The following is a 20477-nucleotide window of genomic DNA, read 5'->3' as shown; positions in this document are numbered from 1 at the left end:
AAAAAACTCTCATCAGCCAATCTGAAGAAACAGCATGATGTCCCTGGGGATAATATAATAATAATAGTAATAATAATAATAATAAGGGGGGGGAAGTTAAGCCCAATTCCAGGGTGTTTTAGCAAGAGGTCATTATAGAAAATGCAGGATGTTGGGTTTTCTGGCCTGGATGGTGCTGGTTCCTCAGCACGAGGGAAAGGTACATCTCACTCCAAGCCCTGTGCCTTTGGGAAGAGGTTTAATCCAGGATGGGACATGATGGGCAGTACCAAGGAGATGTTTTCAGAATGGGATATATGGGACAGCACAAAATGAGAGTGATTTTGTGTTCCAGGAAGGAGAAAATTGGGGAATAGCCTTCAGCCTGGAAAAGAATGATACGGAGAAAACAATATTTGCTCCTTAGAGCAAAGAATATTTAAGGTACATACAGGAAATGTTGCCCAGGTATTAGGGGAAACTTAATACCTCTTGCCAGGACAAGGAATTCCCCAGGAAAAAACACCAGGGAAATCTGAAGCTGATTGTGTGAGTTTGATCTTGACTCCCAGCTGGGGCCGGTCCCCCATCCTCTTTTTTTTTTTTGTTTGTTTCCAGCCTTAAAATGTGGCTCTGAAGGGAAAAAAAAAAAAAAGCAGGTGCCCTGCAGAGATGTGTGTGCCTGTGTGTGCGTGTGTGCAGGCACGCACCAGGAAAACAGGGATCACACCTTGCTGGCTGCTGAGTTTGGAAATCCTCCCACGTCCCTCCATGAAAGACCCGTGGTCATCTGATTTAAAGCCTTTGGAGTTGTTTTATGCCAAGATTAATTTCCCCATCATGGAGGGTGTGTTAGGGAAGGGTTTGGCAGTGCTCTGCCAGCATGGGCTCGTGGTGGCAAAGGCATGGTGGGATGCCAGGTGGAAAAGTGGCCTGGGGGCTGTTGGTGGTGTGATCCAAGCACTGCAGTGAATCCCAAGCCAACTCTGGGTGTCTTTCCCATGTGACAAGGCCACTGAGCCTGGTTTTCAGATGGTAGAGGCATTAAAAGAACCAGGGTCATGCCAGTGCCTGTTTACCACACAAATACAGCAATGGAGAGTCCTTCTCCATCCCTGCAGAAGGGAGACAGGACTCCAAAAGGAGGGTTTTTCCTAAAGGTGGGATGCTGGCCCTGGCAAGGCAGGTCGTAGGCATGTCTGCCTACTCCCAGGTTGGGAGATGAGGATATGCTATCAGCGACTGCATCTCTGCATGATTTAGTTCGCAGACTCAGGAAGTCTGAGAGATGGTAACAACATGTTTCTCCCCACCAGATGGTTTCTGTGGAGAGATTGGAGTGCAGAGTGGGCCCCAATTCACCCACTGGACCTCAAGGGAGCTGCACACCCCTTGTGAGCCTCCTACAACACATTCTAGTGGAGTGGTGGTTCCACCTGCAGCTGGTACCAGCAAAGGTTGTCCCACCTTCCCACCACAGCCTGGCATGTCCTGCCCTGCACCAGCACCACGAGATGTGTTGGGCTCTGCTGCTTGGTTGTGCAAAACCCCATCAGCACCAACGGGAACACAACCACTGGGGATGGTGAATCCTTAAATATGCTAAAAACTGTCCATGGCTTGTCATAAAAGCTAAAGAAAGTGCAATGTCCAAGAGGCAGTGGAGAGGTTGCGCTCACTGGGTGCTTTCTTGGAGCTTCAGGGAGCAGGGAGGTGCTGGGAGGGGTGCAATGAGGGGACAGACACCTGTTCCTTTGGGTTGTTTACTCCTGTTTGGCTCAAGGGGCCAGTCAGGTGAAAGGGGATGAAACAAAACCAAGAGCAAGAAGGAAAATGCCACGGCAAGAAACGCTGGCCAGGGGGCAAAGCAGGACACGAGGGGATTTCCAACCTTCCAGGAAAGGTGTTCATTGAAAACAAGGCGATGGTTTGACTCAGGCACGAGCCGGTGAGTCAGGAGAGCTGGGGCCAGTTCTGCCACACGTTTCCTCCCTGCCCTTTGAGCAGACACCCACGCTGTCACTGTCACCGGGACAGCCCCTACGGGGAGCTGCAGCAGCCAGGCCCCCCCTCAAGCAGCTCCTGACTCCGCACTTGGCTTCTCTGCATCGTGTTCTTTACCCATTGGTGCTCATAAATCCTCCCTGGTGCCTCTGATGGGAAATGCTGGATAAAAAGTTTTTCAGGGTTGCCAAAAAAACACGACGACGAGGAGTGGCGTGACCGGCAAAGGCAGCAGCATGTGGGTTTGCAGGGCATTGCCAGCAAGCCAGAAGGCATCCCAAAGTGACAGAATTATCCCTTTCATTACCAAAAAAAGCTGCAGAAAGGCAATTCAACACCCTTAGCTCTAACCACTCTGCAAAAGCAGAGAGTTTCCCATCAGAGGGTGTTATAATCTGACTCACTGCAGGAGCTGTGATAGCAAGGAAGTGCTCTGCAGAGAAGGGGACAGGCAGCAGGAGTAACAATACCGGGATGTGGCACAGTCCTGCCCTTTCCCTTCATGCTCATGGGCAAACGGCACCTCTGCTCCTGCTAACAAGAGCCTCCTTGATCTCAGCAAGCAGAAATGAGACCAGGAGATGTCGTAACTTCTGCTAACAGAAAATAAAAAGGCTTAATAAAGAGCAGTATTGTTACAGTGACCAGGCTCCTCCCACCGCGTGTCTGGAAATCATAGTGCTTGGTGGCAGGAATCACCTCTGGAATGTCATCCCCACCAGGCCCTTTCTCCTGCCAAAACAGTCCCCATTATCAGCTTCTCTGCTGTGTAATAACTTCTGCCACCTTTGAATACGAGCTGCTTGCAGGAGATCAGAGAATCACAGAATGGTTTGGTTTGGAAGAGATCTTTAAGATCGTGTAGTTCCAATCCCCTGCCATGGGCATGAACACCTTCCACTAGACCAGGTTGCTCTAAGCCCCGTCCAACCTGGCCCTGAACACTTCCAGGGATGGAGCAGCCACAACTGCACTTTCATGGGAATTTTTTATGCTGAAGGAATCAGCCCTTATGGAGGCAAGGATGTGGGGAGGAAGGACCCTGGGAAAATTAGGGATGGTTTTCAAACCCACTGCTCCCCTCTGCGTGGGGGGCTCTCAGCTCCTCCAGCCCCTTGCTAGTCCTGAGGTTGTGCTCATCTCAGCTACATGTTGCCACCTTGGAGACAAGTGTCCAGCTCTCCTTGTGGTCAGTGGCCATGGAGAAGTTGCCACTGGGGCCACTGGGCCCATCCATCATCAAAGCACCCTCCTCTGGGTTCTGCCCACACATTGCCTCCTGGTGGGACTGGCTCACACTGTACACCTCACTCGAGAGGGCTAAGGAAGGTGAGACCCCTCTCACCCCATGTGACATTTGTGAGGACACCCACTAGATTGTTCTCAGCCTGGGGAGAGATGTTTAATCCAACTCATGTGTGCAGCAACCACGAGGCACCACTGGCTTTCTACTGCCAGCCCAGCAGATGAGGGACAGAGCTCAGGTTTCAGCCACAGACCCCTCAGGAGCTCCCTGGACCCCTCTGCTTGTGCTTTATTCAACATCCCTCCTTCTTTTGCCACTGCAAGCTGTGGCTGCTCCTCCAGATACTGTTCAGGACCCCAGCCCTGGTCCACCACATGCCCAAGGCCCTTCTAATCTCCACCTTGCTGTGAGTTCTTGTGTACCCTACAAAGATAGAGTGCTCAGCACAGTTGGCTGCAGCTGTCCAAGCTGACTCTGCTTGTGGTTGTACCAGTGTTGCACAACCACAGCCAGTGTCCATGTTGGCAAGAGCCCCTTTGCAGAAACACAGTGTTTACCATCATCTCTCCAAACCACAACCCTCATCCAGCCAGGCCCAACTCTGACACCAGCATGATCCTCCTTCGCAGTCCCAGAGAAGAGCATCAGCAGCCAAGATCAACATCAACCACTCCAGAATCTGCCCCCTCATCAAGCAGGGCCCTGAGTCCTGTCTCTTGGCCAATTCAAATCATTCAACACCATTTTTGCTCACAGAATTCCAGCAGTGACATGCCCTGGTGACCTGCAATCCAAATGGTGTCCAATGAGTTCTCCATCCAACAGCTTGAAGTCAACCCACACCTTTACATATATCCATAAATGATATATTCACAGCATTACATGTTTCGTTTCCATTTGCACCAGGCATCTGTCATGCCCTTGGCAGCTTGACAGTGGCTGTACCCAAACCCTGCGGAGCCAGACCTGGGTTGAGGCAACCTCTGATATCAATCCAGGCTGGGGGATGAAGGGATTGAGAGCAACCCTGCTGAGAAAGACTCAAGAGGTACTGGTGGATGAGAGGCTGGACATGCCCCAGCCGTGTGCTCTGTGTGCTGGGCTCATCCCGCAGTGTGGGCAGCAGGTGAGGGGAGGATTCTGCCCCTCCACTCCACTCTCATGGGACCCCATCTGGAGCACTGCATCCAGCTCTAGGTTCCCCGATATAAGAAGGATGTGGAGCTGCTGGAGCAAGTCCAGAGGAGGCCACGGAGATGCTCAGAGGCTGGTGCACCTCTGCTGTAGAGACAGGCTGAGAAAGCTGGGGTTGTTCAGACTGGAGAAGAGAAGGCTCCTGGGAGACCTTAGAGCCTCTTCCAGTTTCTAAAGAGAACCTATAAGAAAGATGGGGGCAGATTTTTTAACAGGGTCTGTTCCAGTAGGACAAGGGGTGATGGTTCCGAAGTGAAGGAGAGTTGATTTAGATTAGATATAAGGAAGAAATCTCTTACAATGAGGGTGATGAGGCACTAGCACAGGTTGCCCAGAGAAGTGGTGCATGCCCCATCCCTGAAAGTGTTCAACACCAGGTTGTACTGGACTTGGAGCAGCCTGATCAAGTGCAAGATGTCCTTGCCATGGTGGGGGGTTTGGAATGAAGTGATGCTTTATGTCCTTTCCAACCCACACTGTTCTGTGCTTCTGTGATCATGCATTCAATCTCTACTCACTGGCTTTCAGTCTTATCTCCAGTTCCTTCCAGCCAGCAATAAAAACGGGGTTTCATTAGTCCTCTGACAGATGACAAATGTCCCTCTGGCAATATCCTGGCAGCTTATCACCTGCACACTCCCAAGCTTCCCCGCACCAGCTGCAGTAATTAAATCAGATTTTTCAGGAAGGGTACTTTAGGTGAAAGCTCCCAGCACCTCCTACCAGCAGAGCTGCAGCCCTGGATGGGCCTTTGCCAGGGTTATGGCACTGTTTGGGGACCAGGACTTTCTCCACTTTTTCCCCAGTTGATGCAGCAATGCTGGAAGAACTTAATTCCTGCCCTAAGCTCATTCCTTCTGTTGTACTTGGACATCCCTGCTAGAAATACCTTTCTTTAATTTGAAACTGCCAAATGCCTTGAGATGGGCAAATGGTTGTACAGACATGAAGTGCAGATCCTGGGGCAATGCCACTGGCTGTGATGCTCAAGGAGAAAGGAGGCAACAGAGCCAAGGTAACCAGTATTTTCCACAAACCTGTCGGGGAGACCCAGACAAGTGATGCCAAAGCTGCAAGCAGTGAGAAACTGGCAGAGATAGGGGTGTAGTTTGCGTTTTACTCTGCAGGATACTCCAGTTCCACACACAGGGCTGTGCAAAGAAAGTTTAGATCCTCTGGAATGTTCATTTCAAAGCCTCCCTGTGCCTCAAGCTACCCGGGGTGTGCAGAGCAGCAGCCCTTAGGCAAAGCCTCCTCTTTGCCCCCTGGATCTGGGTGGCAGTGAGCAAGCCCTGGGGTCAGACACTGTTCCCAAAAGGCTCCCAAAGGAAAGGTTCAGCCTCCTTGCCAAGCTGGCTGGAGTCCTATTTTCCTCTGGGAGGATCAAGCACACAGCCTGACTCCAACCCGGCCCAGGCCACCACCTTCAGCAAGGATTTTTATGCACCAAGTTGAGCTACAAGGAAAATACCTTCATGCTCAACTCTCCTGCAAACTAAGGACGTGCACAGCTGGCTCTGGGCAGCTTCTGAAGGGCAGCCAGAAGTCCATGCTCTCCATAACCCTCCTGCCTGGTGGCTTACAGATGTGCCCATGGGAAGCCCAGGCAGCCCAGACACAGCCCCTGAGCAGTGCTCCAGGCAGGGCTGGGGACAAGGGGTCTCACCAGCCCAAAAGGATGCTCTAAGCTGATGATACAGGCTGCAGCCAGGTCACAGACAGCCTCTACAAGCATTACTAGGGCCAAATTAATATAGGCCTTTTCTAGGCTGAGTCTTATAGTCTTTGTGAGAAAAGGGGTCCTCAGAGGGTCTCCAACATGAGCTGAGCATGCACGTAGACTCACTTAGGTTGGAAAAACCCTGTAAGATCATCAAGTTGCACCATTAACCCAGCACTGCCAAGTCCACCACTAAACCATGTCCCTAAGTGCCACATCTGCATGTCTTTTAAATCCCTCCAGGGATAATGACTCCACTACTGCCCCGTGCAGCCTGTTCCAGGGCTTGACAACCCTTATGGGGAGGAAATTTTTCCTAAAATACAAAAGCAACGGACAAAACCCATCCACAGTGGCCTTCCTGCCACCTTGGACTTTCTGGAGCTGCAAGTTGATGCACGGAGCTGCCGGCAGCTGCTCCGGCATTTCAATGTTGACCTCTAGAGGAAGTTTGTGGACAAGCAACGGCTGCGAGGGTGACACAACAACTGCGGAACCGAATTGCCAAGGACTTGGAGGTTAGCTGTGCCCCAGGTGTCCAGCAGCGATGACAGGCACAGCACGGTCCCTCAGCAAACGGGTCCTCCCCAGTTCATGGTGTGCTGGGCAGGACCGCATGGAAAAGCATCAATCACTGCAAACCCACCCTTTGTCCCCAAGGGCTGGAGATCTGCCTGTCGTTTCTATCACTGGGATCCCTGCTGAGGCTGCAGCGGGGCCACGGGACCTGCCCTCCAGCATGAGAAGGTCCCCTCCATCTTTCCGTGCTCCCTACCAAGGGCTCAGCGCTTTTAAAGCCTGACAAGTTCTGCTTTCCTCCCACCACCCACCCCCCAGCATCTCTCCTTCTGCTCTAAATTAGTCCGTTTATCACCTAAAATTAAATCAAGATCTGCAGTCTGCTGCTCTGTCAAGATGCGAGGGTGTGAACCACATCACGCTTCGCTGAGCCTTAAAAGGCGACAGAAATCTCCGCGCCCGAGATAAAGGTTCTGTGAACATCACTGCGGGCAAACTGCCGCACACCCAAAACATCCTCCCCAGCACAGGCAGAGGTGAGAAAAACAAATCCAGCCCTCTCTCCGCAATTTTCGCTCCCTCCCTGCTGCCCTTTGATGTCATGCCAGCCTCAGAGTGTGACATGTCTGCAGTGTCCCCTCTGCCTCTTCCCCACCAGCCCCAGCACAGCACTGGCTGTCCAATGGTCCAGGGACACCGATCCACTCTGGCAAAGCACCTGTGTGGGATCTGAGCAGCACCTTCTCCCTGTGTCCTTGCCCATCCCAACTTAACCCTGGTTCCCTGGCTTTTCTGTCTCCTGGAGAAGAGTTTTTCCCCTCCCTTTCTCCTCCCAGTAGAGTTGCCAGGGCAGGGGACCAACACAAGCATCCCTCCCTGTGCCTCCACCATGCCTGCGCATCCCTCCGGGCTGAGGAGGTGACATTAAAGTCTCCTTCACAGCAGCCCGGAAGGGATGTAAAACTCATCCATAGCCCCGTGGGGCAGCACAGGAGCACCCACCAGGGTTTTAGGTCCCATAACTGGGTCCTTCTTGCCCACAGTGTCAAGACAGGGGATGGCAAGAGGGAAGTTTCTGTCAGCTGCTGGGATGGAGTTTTGGGGAAAAGAGATGGTTTGCTGAGCAGCTCGGAGAGCACCACGGCGTGAAAGAGGCTCGCCCAGGTGAGGTACCCTTCCGAAAAGCCATTTACCTCCCCAGCCTCTCCTCCCGGGCTCCCAGCCCCTCCGCTGAGCACCTCCCAAGGACACAAATGTGCACAGTTCTCAGCCTGCATCGCCTCAAAACAGCCCCCGGCAACAACCCCTGCCCGGAACCGTCCCACGTCCTTTTGTCCTCAGCCCTTGCACCACCCAGAGCACCTTGCACCACCCAGTTTACCCCCACGGGCAGGAACAAGACGAAAAGCCCCTCAGCTCAGAGAAGGTGGATGGGGGGACAGTTGCCCTTTGCAGGCTGCACAGAAATACTGCCCCCAAACACAGCATGGAGGGGTGTCCCTCATCCTCCCCCGAAAGCCAGCGGTGCGGCAAAGCCGGGCACAGCCCTGTCCTCCCATCTCCTCACATCCCTGCCGGGACACGGACCCCAGCCCCAGCCCTGGACAGGTCCTCCCGCCGCTCCGGGGGAGCATCCCGGGGTGTTGCCCCTCCATCCATCCCCTACCTTTGCGGAACGGCATGGGGCAGGGGGAGGCAGGGCTGCGCTCGGACGCCTGGGTTCCGTGGCTGCGGACGCCTTCTCTTAGATATTATATATATTAAAATATATATGTTTCTTCTGTATTTGTGTTTTCTTCCTTCCTCCTCCTTCTTCTCTTAGAAGGAAACGGACATATTTGGGCAAAGCCCGGCAGAAACCCGCGTCATTCGGAGGGTGGCACTGCGGAAAGGAGGAAGTTCTTGCAATTTCAAAGCTTTTAACCCTTCGCTTCCTGGAGGCAGCAGGGCTGGGAGAGAGGTAATAGGGACAGGACAAGGAGCTGATGGCCTTAGAAAGGGGTGGAAGGTGCTGGGAACGGGTTTTTTAGTTGGTTTGTGGTGGATTTTTCCTTGGTGGGACCAGTACAGAACTGAGTGTAATGGATGTGAGTGGGATAATGGAGTTTAAGGCTCCTGCATCACTTCTGCTGATTTCTGAGCTCAGCAGAACACTGATCCCATCTTCTTTGTGGAGGCACTGGAACCAGTTGGGAAAATTCAAACGCTTCCAAAACAAGGGTACCAGAAACACAGATCCCCCTGTTTAGCATATCCTATCTGCCCATGTGCAGGCTGGATCACTCAAGGCAGTTGGAAGTTCAGATCCTGCTGTTCTAACCCCCATGCTGAGGATGGGTAAATCCCTCTCTCCCAGGATCATGGGGCTGGGATGAGTTGTGAGCTCAGCCCAGAGTCTTGGAGCACCAATGGGGAGTATTATCACCTGGGACAGTTGTTTATTTTTACTGTAGCTCCTTTACTGCCCTCCCTGGAGGTAGAAATAGGCATTGGCTTGGAGCTAGTTCAAGAGAAACTCTTTGAACTGCACATGACTAGACTCCAACCTTTCATCTTGGTGGTTAACAGTGATACCATGAGCTCCTTGCTGTGTCTTTGCTCCCTGCAAAGCTGTTTTTCCCTCCTGAAGTCACCAAGACTTTCCCCAAACCAGCCCTGTGGTGTTCTAAAGCCTTCCTGCCCATCTTCTAAAGCCTCCAGCCCCATCCATGATGCTCGTGGTGAGCATTCTTCATCCTCTCCAGTGCAGAGTCAGCCAGATTTGGCTTAACTTCCCCTGGAGAAACCTGTTTAAGCCAGTGAGTGAGGAGCATTGCAAAAAAAAAGTGCCCCCCAGGTTGTTATGAGAGCTGTGGCTCCAGGGATGGCAGGGATATCAACATCTTACATGGCATTGCTGCCTCTGCCCTGCTTGGGGAATGATGCACACTGCACATGGAAATATTCCTGAGCCCCAGCACCCTGTGAGGGGAAAAAAGAACAGAAGACTTGGTGGCATGGGCTGCTGGGCTTCCTTTCAACAACTGGAACCAGTTACAGCAGTTGTTTTTTTTCCCTGCCCCCACAGACACGGTTGGACAGGCTGGAGTTGCATCTCTGTCCAGGCAACTTGAGCAGGCAACCGTTTTCTTGGGCAAAAATCATCCAAAAATGGAATTTTGCAGGACATTTAGTAACCTTAAATGGCCACAGGCTGGGAAAGTTTAAGGCAGGTGGGTTGGACATTCATGTGCTGCTGCCACACAGCCCAGAAGGTAAAGGAGATCCCTTCTTCACTCCAGGTGATGGTCCAACATCCAGGCAGAAGGGAAGGACACCCCAGCCACACCCAAGGCCAGGGTAGCATGACCCAGGAGCTCTGCTGGTTCACCCTGACTCTAACCCAGTCCTCTGCTTTGGCAAATGAGTGATATTCCTTGGAGTGATGAGCTTTCAAATCCCTATAAAACACAAAAACAGATTTTTACAGTTTTATTACCCAGTATAAATGTGGATTAGCAGTTCATCTCCAGGAGAGTATTTCCAGCACATGACTCCAAGGCCTGGCAAAAGAAACAGCATGAAAAATACTCAGGGTTAGACCCAATAATGAACTTGAGTGTCTTGTCCACCGAAATACATGTTTGGATGCTCATGTCCAAGTCTGTTGTCCCTAATATTCTGCTCAGTGCCTGCATAGCTTGGAAGGGGCTTAACTCCTTGTGCAGTTTTTTTTCTGCAGCACTAATCTTGCCTGGACCCTGTCACTTCAGCTCCAAAAACTTCCCAGCAGGAGCATTTTAGAGCCTTGCAGGTGTGACCAGGTCCTTTATCAGAGGATGATGGATCAGGTCCCCATTAAGGTGCTTCTGTCACGTGGTCCCTGCTCTTGGATTTGCTCCAGTCATTCTGTGCCTTGGTCCAGAAAGATCTCAAGCAGAACCATCTTTGGTGTCCATTTTCCCTATGGGAAAATTCCAGAAATCAGCTTCCAAGCTCCAGCCAAGGCCATCACAGGAATCAGAGCATCTTATTGCTTCATTCCCTGTATTAGATACTATTGTTTTTCACCCACAGAAAGCACCTCAGGCATCTCAGTGGTGCCAGGCAGTTTAAATAAAGAGAGAAGACTTCAAACATAGTCTGGGTACTTCTGGTGGATGAGGATCTTCACCCCTTACTGACTGTTCAACAGATTTTCTGTCTGAGATCTAAAAAGAACAACATAAAAGAACAATATTAATGATAATTAAAAAATTGCTGAGAATCAGGCTGGTCCCAAAAGAAGGTTTAGATTAAACTAAACAAACTATGGTCCAGGACAGTGAAATCAGGGCATCTCCTCTCGGCAGAGCACAAATGCCAGGCTGCACAGTCAGAGAGGGTGGCAGTGGCTCAGCATCACTTGAGGTTTTCAGAAAAGTTGGGCAAACATGGTGGGAAAGGTCTCAGCCAGCACTGATCACGCCCTGGGGCTGAGGGATGGTCCGGATGCTTCTGGAGATCTTCCCAAGTGCTGGTTTCCATGGGAGAGGCACTCGGAGACTCGATGTTTGCCAGCACCTTTCCCAAATGTGTCCTGGAGGAAACTGTCTCCAAAGGACATAAAAGCATAATTTAATGACTATTAATATTTTAGGGGGGTTGTTTAGTTAGAACTGACACAGCAAAGGGTCCTTTTACCTGTCTCTCCAGGCTTAAACCCATATTTTGTAGAAACACAGAATGGTTTGGGTTGGAATGGATCTTAAAGACCATCTCATTCCAAACCCCCCATCAGGGGTAGGGACACTTTCCGTTATCCCAGGTTGCTCCAAGCCTCATCCAACCTGGCTTTGAACACTTCCAAGGAAGGGGTATCCACAGCTTCTCTGGGCAACCTGTGCCAGTGTCTCACCACCCTCACAAGGAAGAATTTCTTCCCAATATTCCATCTAATCCTGCCCCCTGGCAGTTTGAAGCCATTCCCCCTTGTCCTGTCCCTCCATCCCTTGTCCAAAGTCCCTCTCCAGCTCTCCCGGAGCCCTTTTAGGCACTGGAAGGGGCTCTAAGGTCTCCCTGGAGCCTTCTCTTCTCCAGGTAAACACCCCCAGCTCTCCCAGCCTGGCTCCAGAGCAGAGGAGCTCCAGCTGAGATGCAGTGACTGCAGCCCTCAGCTTCATCCTCAACCCCAGAAAAACCCTCCTTGGCCAAGATGGAGATGGAGACTGGGTTGGCCTTCCCCACCCTGCACCAGATCCATAGGGATGCACAACCAGGCTTTGTATCAAGGGGCACAGAGATGAGCTCAGCTGCTCAGCATTTCTGCACATACCTGAGGGAAGCTGAGATATCCTTACCCATACAGGGAATAATTGATCTTTATATCAGTGATTGCCCAGCCAGGAAATCAGTATCAACTCTCCTCCCTTTCCAGTCAGTTAGATAATGGGTGGGAGCAGTCTGGGAGACAGGAATGTCAGTGCTTTTCCTGAGCTGGAGCCACGCAGTCATTTCAGCTGAGAATCAGTCACGGGGATCTCCTTCAATACAGGAGTTGTACTCTACAAGCAAATAAGAATGCAAACAGCTCCTTTGAAATATTTATAACATCTTGAATGGCTTGTGTGGCACAAACCCAAGAAAGACAAGGGTGCTCGTAATTGCTGGCTCTGGGTATGTCAGGAGACATGCTTACATTGATTGGTCTGCCTTGCATAATCCTATTTTGTCCTTTTATAGGATGTTTGGGTGCTCGAGCAGGCTGAGAGCTGCTCTTGTGCCTAAGCCAGCCTCCAAGGTGGCACTTCAGTGACCAGGCACTGACAATCCCGCTTCCATTTCCAGCCCATGCCCAAAGTGTTTGCTAATTTTCCCAAGCTGCAGCAGCCAGAGACACCTGGTTGACAAGGAGGTGTTAGGTCATAGGTTGGACTCGATGATCTCAGAGGTCTTTTCCAACCCAGTCGATTCTGTGTAATTCTGTGCATGGTACCCAGCTCCCTTTCCCACAGCGAGCTCTCCCCACATGTTGATCACCAACCTGATTCTTCAGCCTTGCAAATTTAGCAGAAGAGAAAGTTGCAGAGAGGTTCATGGCCTGTCACTGGAAATGGAAATGCTGTTTCTGCTGGGAGAACAGGCAGCACAACCAGGTCATCAGGGCTTAATATGCAGCAGGGACTGGGAACAATAAGCTTTTGGAGACTTTGCAGCCAACCTCCCCCCCCAACCACTAAAACCTGACCTTGAGAGATTACTTTTATTAACCTCTGGTATTAGAGCTGTCTTCTTCATATCTCAAAGATTAAGCGCTCTATAAAGGTGTGGGGATGAGATTAGATTAGAAAGATACAGGTCAAAGACTTAGGACAAGGGGGAATGGCTTTAAACTGACAGAGGACAAGGTTAGATTGCAGATTAGGAAGAAATTCTTCACTCTGAGGTGAGACACTGGCACAGGTTGCCCTGAGAAGCTGTGGATGCCTCATCCCTGTAAGTGTTGAAAGCCAGGGTGGACAGGGCTTGGAGCAACCTACTGTAGTGGAAGGTGTCTCTGCCCATGGCAGGGGGTTGGAACTGGATGATCTTTAAGATCATCATCCAGCCCAAACCATTCTGTGATTCTGTGACCAGGTATTCTTGGTGCCTTGCACAGCTCCAGATCCTGGTCTCCTGTTTTGCACAGTTACCAGCTTTTGGGTTTTGGAGAGGAAGAAGGAACTGGACAGCATTTCCCAGGAGTGGTCTGCAGGCAGTAGTTACTGCAGCTGTCAGGTACAAACCCTCATGGCTTTTCTACAGCTGCCAGCTCCAGCAGGTTTCTAACGTGATTTTACTCTTCCCATGCAGGAAACTCACTCTCCCTTCTCCATTGATTTCCATGGCTTTGAACTGCTACCACATACCCAACCTGGCACTGAAGAGGAAATGTCACATTTGGAGAAACATCTGCATTCTTCTTCTGATGCATCCAGAGTGACAAATAATCACTTTTACTTCACATGCTCCAGGCTTGCTCCTTGCCATGGAGTTAAACCCCCCCTTTTTTTTTTTTTAATCAGAAAAAAGAAAAAGTATGTATTGATTTTATGATGCCAACATCATTACTTTTTAATATAAAAGCTGATAGCAGCCTCAAGTTTCCAGGCTTTTGTATTCCCCAACACTGCAGGAAAAACAAAAACCATCAGGCTTTTGCCCATGAATAAATCAACACACTGGATAGAGATAAATCGAAGCGAAACACTTCTAAATGATCAGGTAGAAATCCAAGTGAAGAAAGGGCAGGAAATACATGACTAGCACTGTGATAGCTGAAGATATTTTCAAAACTTACTTGATTTCCCTATTAGCTGTAAATTCCTGACTTCCTTGGAAGAGCTGAGCCCCTGCAGGAGAACATGATACTTCTGGGACAGTACCTGTGGATGCTGCTGTTATGTGGGACGATGTGCAGAGCTGTAACTGGTGTGGTGCAGGGAGAAGGGCTGGCTGTACCATCCTGGGTCTTCCTCAGAAATTTGTGCTTGAAGCAAATCCTCAAATCCCACTTTTAAATTTTGCTTTAAGTCTTTAAATTTTGCTGGGCAAGTGCATCACCCCCTCCTACAAAGAGGGAAGACAAGTTACTGGGAATTGCTCCAGCCCATATCCTCTCCCAGTGATTACTCTCCATCACTACAACTGCACAAACCCAGCACTCTCCCAAAGCAGAAAAACACAATTCCCCACCAGTTTTCCCTTCCCATCCTCCCAAGAGGAGCAGGTGCTGGAAGAGCCTGGTGTGTTTTGCTAGAGTATCGTTTGAGTTTTGGTTCACAGTTGCTATACAAGTTTTACAAGTTCAAAGCAGTGAAGTCCAAAAATGCTGCCCAGCTTTCTGCCTGGGGCAAAAGGTGGAGAAATCCATGATGAGATGAAGGCCTTTGTCTTGGCAGAACCACGTGGATTCCTGAGCTGTTGACTTGCTGCAAGCTCCCAAATGGAGGCCAGAGATCACACCTCAGAGGCTGGGAGAGGGAAAACAACTCAGGGGTATGAAGTGGCAAAGATGCTTAAAAAATGCTTTGGCAAAACCCCCCACATTCTTCCTAGGGGAAGAATAAGAATCAGGAGAGAAGAAAGGAAATGGTTCATCATCTTCCTGGGAAAGATCTTGTTTTCCATACAGCTGAAGTTGTCTTGGGCTTCAAGCATGGGATACAACTTGTGGGAGATGGGGAGGAGCACCAGCCTTCAGGCTGCCCAAGCAGGGCAGTGGGATGTCCTGCACAGCCCAGTGGGAGCAGAACAGTGGTCCCCTGTCCCCTGCTGCCCACAGGTACAGGGCTGAGAGTCTGGGGAGTGGTAACACTGTTTGGACATAAGACATAAGGCTGTGCTCTTACATTTCTATACTAACTAGAATTAAATGCAGCATGAATCCCTGTGCTTTGGGATTTCCCCATTTCCTGATGCTAAAAAGAAAAGGAAAAGAAAGGAAAAGCCATAAAGCTGCAATTATGAGCTCTGCAGGGATCAGAAATCAGAGAAAGCAGGTAAGAGAGGAAACATCTGCAGGAGTATACAGGCTATCCCTTCTCCAATTAATGCAATGTTTCCTTTGGCTTTCGTGTGTGTTCTTCCACTGCAGCTTTTCCACTTCAGTGCCCACTTCCCCCCCATTCAATTAGGACTTTGCTCACTAAAATGGAAAGCTGTGTTTGCACCCATGCACAGAAAGCCACGAGCAAGACCCTGCCCCACCTGACACAGACAGACAGCAAGATCCCTAAAGGAGCACAGCTCACAACGGGATCACATTTGTATTTACTGTCAGCTACTGCACAACTCTGGGTAAGTTACCAAACACAGGCACACAGACAGGGATTTTATCATCCATTTTTCTCTCTTGAGGAACATAAGTGGAAGAATTTGTGTTTGCCCAGCTTTCATTCCAGCAGTTATAAGTCCTGCAGACTTTACAGTAATTTTTTTTCTCCTTGCCACTAACTGGACACAAAAGTATTTTTGCAGTAAATAAGAGGTAAAATCATGCTGGGCATTCAAGGCAAGTGGGCACATCTATCCCACTGACCTGCTGAAAAAGAAAGGCAACTGTACCAACCTAAGCACTCATTTAGAAAAAGTTTCAGAGTTCATAGATCCTTTGGTGAGGAGGAGGATCCTTTGCTCCTGACACAAGGTATGAGTATCTATCATTACATCTAGGGTTGCCCAGGGGTTAAAGGCTCTGGAGCTGGCTGGTGTTGTGAGCAACTCCTATAATTGCCAAGTTTTGCATCCTTAAAAAATCCTTTCTGAGGCAGGAAATGTCACTAAAGTCCTTTGAGGAAAAGGTCCATTTTTCAGCAACCTGGTCGAGTGGAAGGTGTCTTTGCCCAGGGCAGGGGGTTGGAACAAGACAGTCTTTAAGGTCCCTTACAATCCAAACCATTCAGTGACTTTATGAGTCAGGACAAGGCAAAGCAGGTGAATTTATCCACTAAACTACATCACAGGTGAAAAAGACTTGCTTGAAATGAAGTTTTAGGCCAAAGTGGGACAGAGATGAGGTTCACATATTAAACAAACAGTCAAGGGTCATGTGTCCTGCCAGGAGCTGCCTGACCATCTCCAGCTGGGCTTTGCAAACCCCTTCCACAGCCATAACCAGAAGCCAGAGGTGGTGTGTGAGGATAAACCAAACTGATGGGATGATAAAGGCACTGGGATTGCTCTTTAACTGCCTTGCAGCTTGAATAAAATCACAGCATCACAGGGCAAGAGGGAAGTCCTTTATTAGAAGTCCTGTCTACAGGACACATCAAAAAAAATTCCCAAGCCCAGGCACTAATCTCAAATCCATCTATGAAAAGCCACCTCTCCACAAATAAGCATAGCTGAAAGCCAAATCTCCTGGCTGTATCCTCTCACTGCTCAGCAACAGCAAATTAACAGACAGCACACACTGCCAACAGAGTCAACCCCTACTCCTCTTTAAGGACAACTAAGGGCAGGAATTCTCCTAAGGACTCAATCATTACCACACTGTACTGCAGTTATTGGTACAGAAAGTGCTTGTAAGAAACATAGTAAGTCCTCCATGATTATAAGCAGCTCCTGCTTTATTGGGAAAAGGAACAGAGAATTTTAATTCATTTCTACAATTCTAGAGTAGCTAATCCTGAACACTGTTTTTTATGAAGGACAAGAAAATCATTAGTAGCAGCCAGCATGGATTCACCGAGGGGAAGTTGTTCTTGACCAACCTGATAACCTTCTAGGATGAAATGACTGGTTTGGCAGACACTGTCACTAATTATCTGGATGATGGGGCAGAGTGTGCCCCCAGCATGCTTGCAGATCACACCAAACTGGGAGGAGTGGCAGATACTCCAGAGGGTCGTGCTGCCACCCAGAGGTGCCTGGAGAGGTTGGGAAGAAGCTGGCAGGAGCATCATGGAGCTCAACCAGAAGGGCCAAGTCCTGTACCTGGGGAGGAACAACCCCAGGCACGAACATGGGATTTGATTTAAAGCAACTCAAGATGATCTGAGTCTTGCTCAGGGCCTCTTGCACCAAGTGCTATAAGGACAAAGTACTCACTCCCTCATTAGACTTCTGCTTGTGGAGCAAGAAAGATCTGAGAGGTTCAAGAACCCCTTTGAAACCTTCCATGTTTGTCCTCCTACCTTTAAGAAAACTATGTGGGGTTAAAATGCTTATTTTCTCCTGCAGACAAGGGTAAAATATCCTGACACACTCAAACCTACCACAGGAGCTTGGTTTCAGATAAACCCCTCCTAAAGCAAGCACCTACCCAGACTGCAGCACACAAATTACAAATCCTCCTGAATTTGCTTTAGAATCTAAAGTTCAAGGATAAGAGAACTTGCCATTTTCTGTTGTCAAAATAAAAAGCAGCACCACAAGGAATGTGGTTTTTGGCTGCATAGTTGCAAGTACAGGGCAAGAGGGTGTAATCCCAACTCTCCAAACCACCTTCTGCATGTTCTTGGGCAAGACACTCCTTGTACCTCCCTCTGTGTTCAAACAGCAAGTTCTTTGGGGCAACAGCTCTCACCTTTCACATAACAGTGGCAAAGCAAGCTTAGATTTCGACAGTAGTGTTAAAAATGTTCCCTGTGAGCTCCAGCTCATTAGATTTTAGTCTGACATGGAGGAGGTAAGTGATAAACCAACAGAAATTCAACTTAGGCTAAGCACATAGTACAATAAATCACAACCTGTGTGCTAAATGATGGGCTCTGAAATAGCTGCTACTGCTCAGGAACACCTTGGGGTTGTAACAATTAGGGAAGCAATGAAGTCACTAAATCCCTGCTGTTAAAATAGCAGCCAATGTTCTCAATTAGGAAGAGAACAAGGCAGCAAAGGGTGATGCCACTATGCTCTTAAGACCTCAGCATTGCTAATGCACCAAGCACCTCATTCAGCCCCGGGCTGACACGTCCTACACGTCCCTGTCAGCTTCTTGTTCCCTTCAGGACACTGTCAAACCTCTCCAAGTAGACATCTGATCCAGATTCCCAGAAGCAATGAACAGTTCATACTTAGCCCGAGAGAAGGTGCAGTTATTCAGCACATTATTCAGCACATTATTCAGCACACAGAGAATCACAGCACTTGCAGAGGCACTTAAAACATGGAATTAAAGTTTAACTTTAGTAAATTGTACCTGAAAGACATCCAACGCTTTGGCTGAAATAGAATAACCAATCCTGCAGTGCCAATAAGGCAAATGCTCTTAACGGCCCATCACCCTCTTCCTTTCCTGTAAAATCAGAACCTTCTAAGGCACCACACAAAAAGAGGAAACAAAAATCTTATTGCTTAAGACCAGAGTCACCAGCATGTACCTTACAGAAAGATGTGGCTGCACAATTTCCAGAATGCAAAGACAAGCAACCAAGCAAAACTTGGTGGCTGCAAAGAACTCCAAATTAAGTGCTGCTGAGCCTTTTGAAAGGGCACTGATGAATCACAGAGGAGAAAAATGGATGTATAAGCAGGGAAAGCTGGAGGTGTTAGATAAAAAGTCATATGAGAAACTACTAGAAATAGAAGTCAGTAACAAGATTCCAGAGGAGCCCAAATTCTCCAGCAGAGAAATAAATTCAGAAGCAAATTTTTCAAGGCATGCAAGATACAGCCATGCCTGAGGAAGTGTGAGCCAACACGATGACAGTGTTGAAGAACAGGGAGAATGTACATTTGCAAAACAATGCTTCCTGCCAAGGAGATTATCAGTGATGAGTGAGACCTGACCATGCTCAGTCAGTGTGTCTGACCCTTTGCAGGTCTCCACACCTGTGTACCTGTTTGTATTGGCTGTGGCAGCACCCCAAGGCCACCTGGCTCCAGTGCCATGTCTTTGTAAAGCACCCACCACAGAGATGAAACTCAGGTTTGTAGCTCTGCTACCACTTTAGTAGGTTTGCTTGTGATGCTTCAGTGACCCTGTTGTACAGAAAAATATCTCATTTATAGCATCAGTCTCCTACACAAAACACTAAATGAACAAACCCTCTCCCTTACGTTTTCATGGATAAATGTTACCCTTGTCTTCAACCACAATAAGGATTTTTGGAATAAAATGATGCAAAAGTTGCCAATAAAGTGATTCTCAGCAAATGGAAAACCTCCAAGTTATCAGACTGGAAACTCAAAAGCTGGTATTAAACAGCAGAACAGCTGGTTAAAGACACAAAAATTAGTGTGTGCACCTCAGGAAATGCTTACAGCCAGTCACCCAAAGGTATTTGCTGAAATAAGAGCCATAAATAAATCACGTTGCTTGAAGCCAAGTTGTATTTCAAGCCAAGTTCAGATCATACTAAATCTGCTATGACTGCTTAATTCTTTACAGCAGCCACTCAAATTATCTGACTCCTATAAGTAAATCTATGCTCATTCATATCAGGCCAATCTCTTTGTTTTACTACAGAGCAGCAAAGGCTTTCAAGTGTTGCTCAAGGTCAAAAAGAAGACTAAGAACAGTAGAATCTCTTACTGCCCCAAGTCCTGTGGTTTTGGTGTTAGTCAGGCCTGTTCCTCACCTCTGTTCATGAGGGTTCTTCCTCGGGGTGGATTAAGGCCTGACTCTGTGGGCAGGCCTTGTGCAGCAAGAGAGCAGAGTAAGGAAGCCAACACACAGTAGGTAAAATACAAGGCTTTTTTTAAAAATTCTGTTTTACAAGCGAGTGTTTGTACAGAGTTTGGTGGAACACAAGCGGACAAAATAAGCCAAACACAAGACCAAGGGTTTGTCATAGAGATCTGCAGCCAAAACTTCATAAAAGGGCAGCAACTGGAGATATTCACAGCGTTGAACTAAAGGTCTATACACCCTCCCCCCAACACATGAATGTAACAGGAAGAAGACATCCAGCATCTGCTTTCAAACAGCTAAATTGCCTTCAGAGCTCACAAAAATTTCAGCATCTGCACAATTCTGGGTGCAAGGGGGCAGAGAGACAGCTGCCACCATTGTAGAGCCACCTCCTGCCAACTCTTTGTCACATGCTGTTCCCAAAAGAAAAGCAAACATAAAACCCGAGAGCTGTGTAGCATTTTACATTTATTTAAAAATAAAAGAGTTGTAGTGTTTAGTAGTTCAGTTTATCAACTCTTCAGATTTTCACACGAGAACTTCCCTCCATGGCCTCCTACTTTGAAAACTTCCACAGGCACTAACGAAAAAAAAAGAGGCCTAAGCCCGATGGTATTTGACCTCAAATATAGAAATATACACAGAGAGAGCAAATGCCAGGTTTGAAATGATTAAACAAAGTTAGTTACCTATGTGTGATGTTGGAGGAAGTGAGAATTTGATACCTGGCCAGATATAGG

The 20477-nt window shown here is 48.7% G+C and overlaps 1 protein-coding gene across 7 annotated transcripts in view; it reads right to left on the bottom strand.

The window, feature by feature from the left end:
• The window catches only part of PFKFB3 (6-phosphofructo-2-kinase/fructose-2,6-biphosphatase 3), a 42135-nt gene extending 33656 nt beyond the window's left edge, over window positions 1-8479 (bottom strand). For all 7 annotated transcript variants that reach the window (XM_027739937.2, XM_027739938.2, XM_039383493.1 and 4 more), the window contains exon 1: window positions 8329-8479. The gene's annotated coding sequence lies outside the window, so the exon portion shown is untranslated. The remainder of the gene's footprint in view (window positions 1-8328) is intronic.
• Window positions 8480-20477: the final 11998 nt, after the last annotated feature.

The sequence above is a fragment of the Pipra filicauda genome, unplaced genomic scaffold (genome assembly GCF_003945595.2).
Source record: "Pipra filicauda isolate LSUMZ 115617 unplaced genomic scaffold, ASM394559v2 scaffold311_size1313980_pilon, whole genome shotgun sequence".
In the NCBI taxonomy this organism is placed as follows: domain Eukaryota; kingdom Metazoa; phylum Chordata; class Aves; order Passeriformes; family Pipridae; genus Pipra; species Pipra filicauda.
Note: the sequence above shows the minus strand (reverse complement) of the source record. Positions and strands in the feature narration are given on the sequence as shown.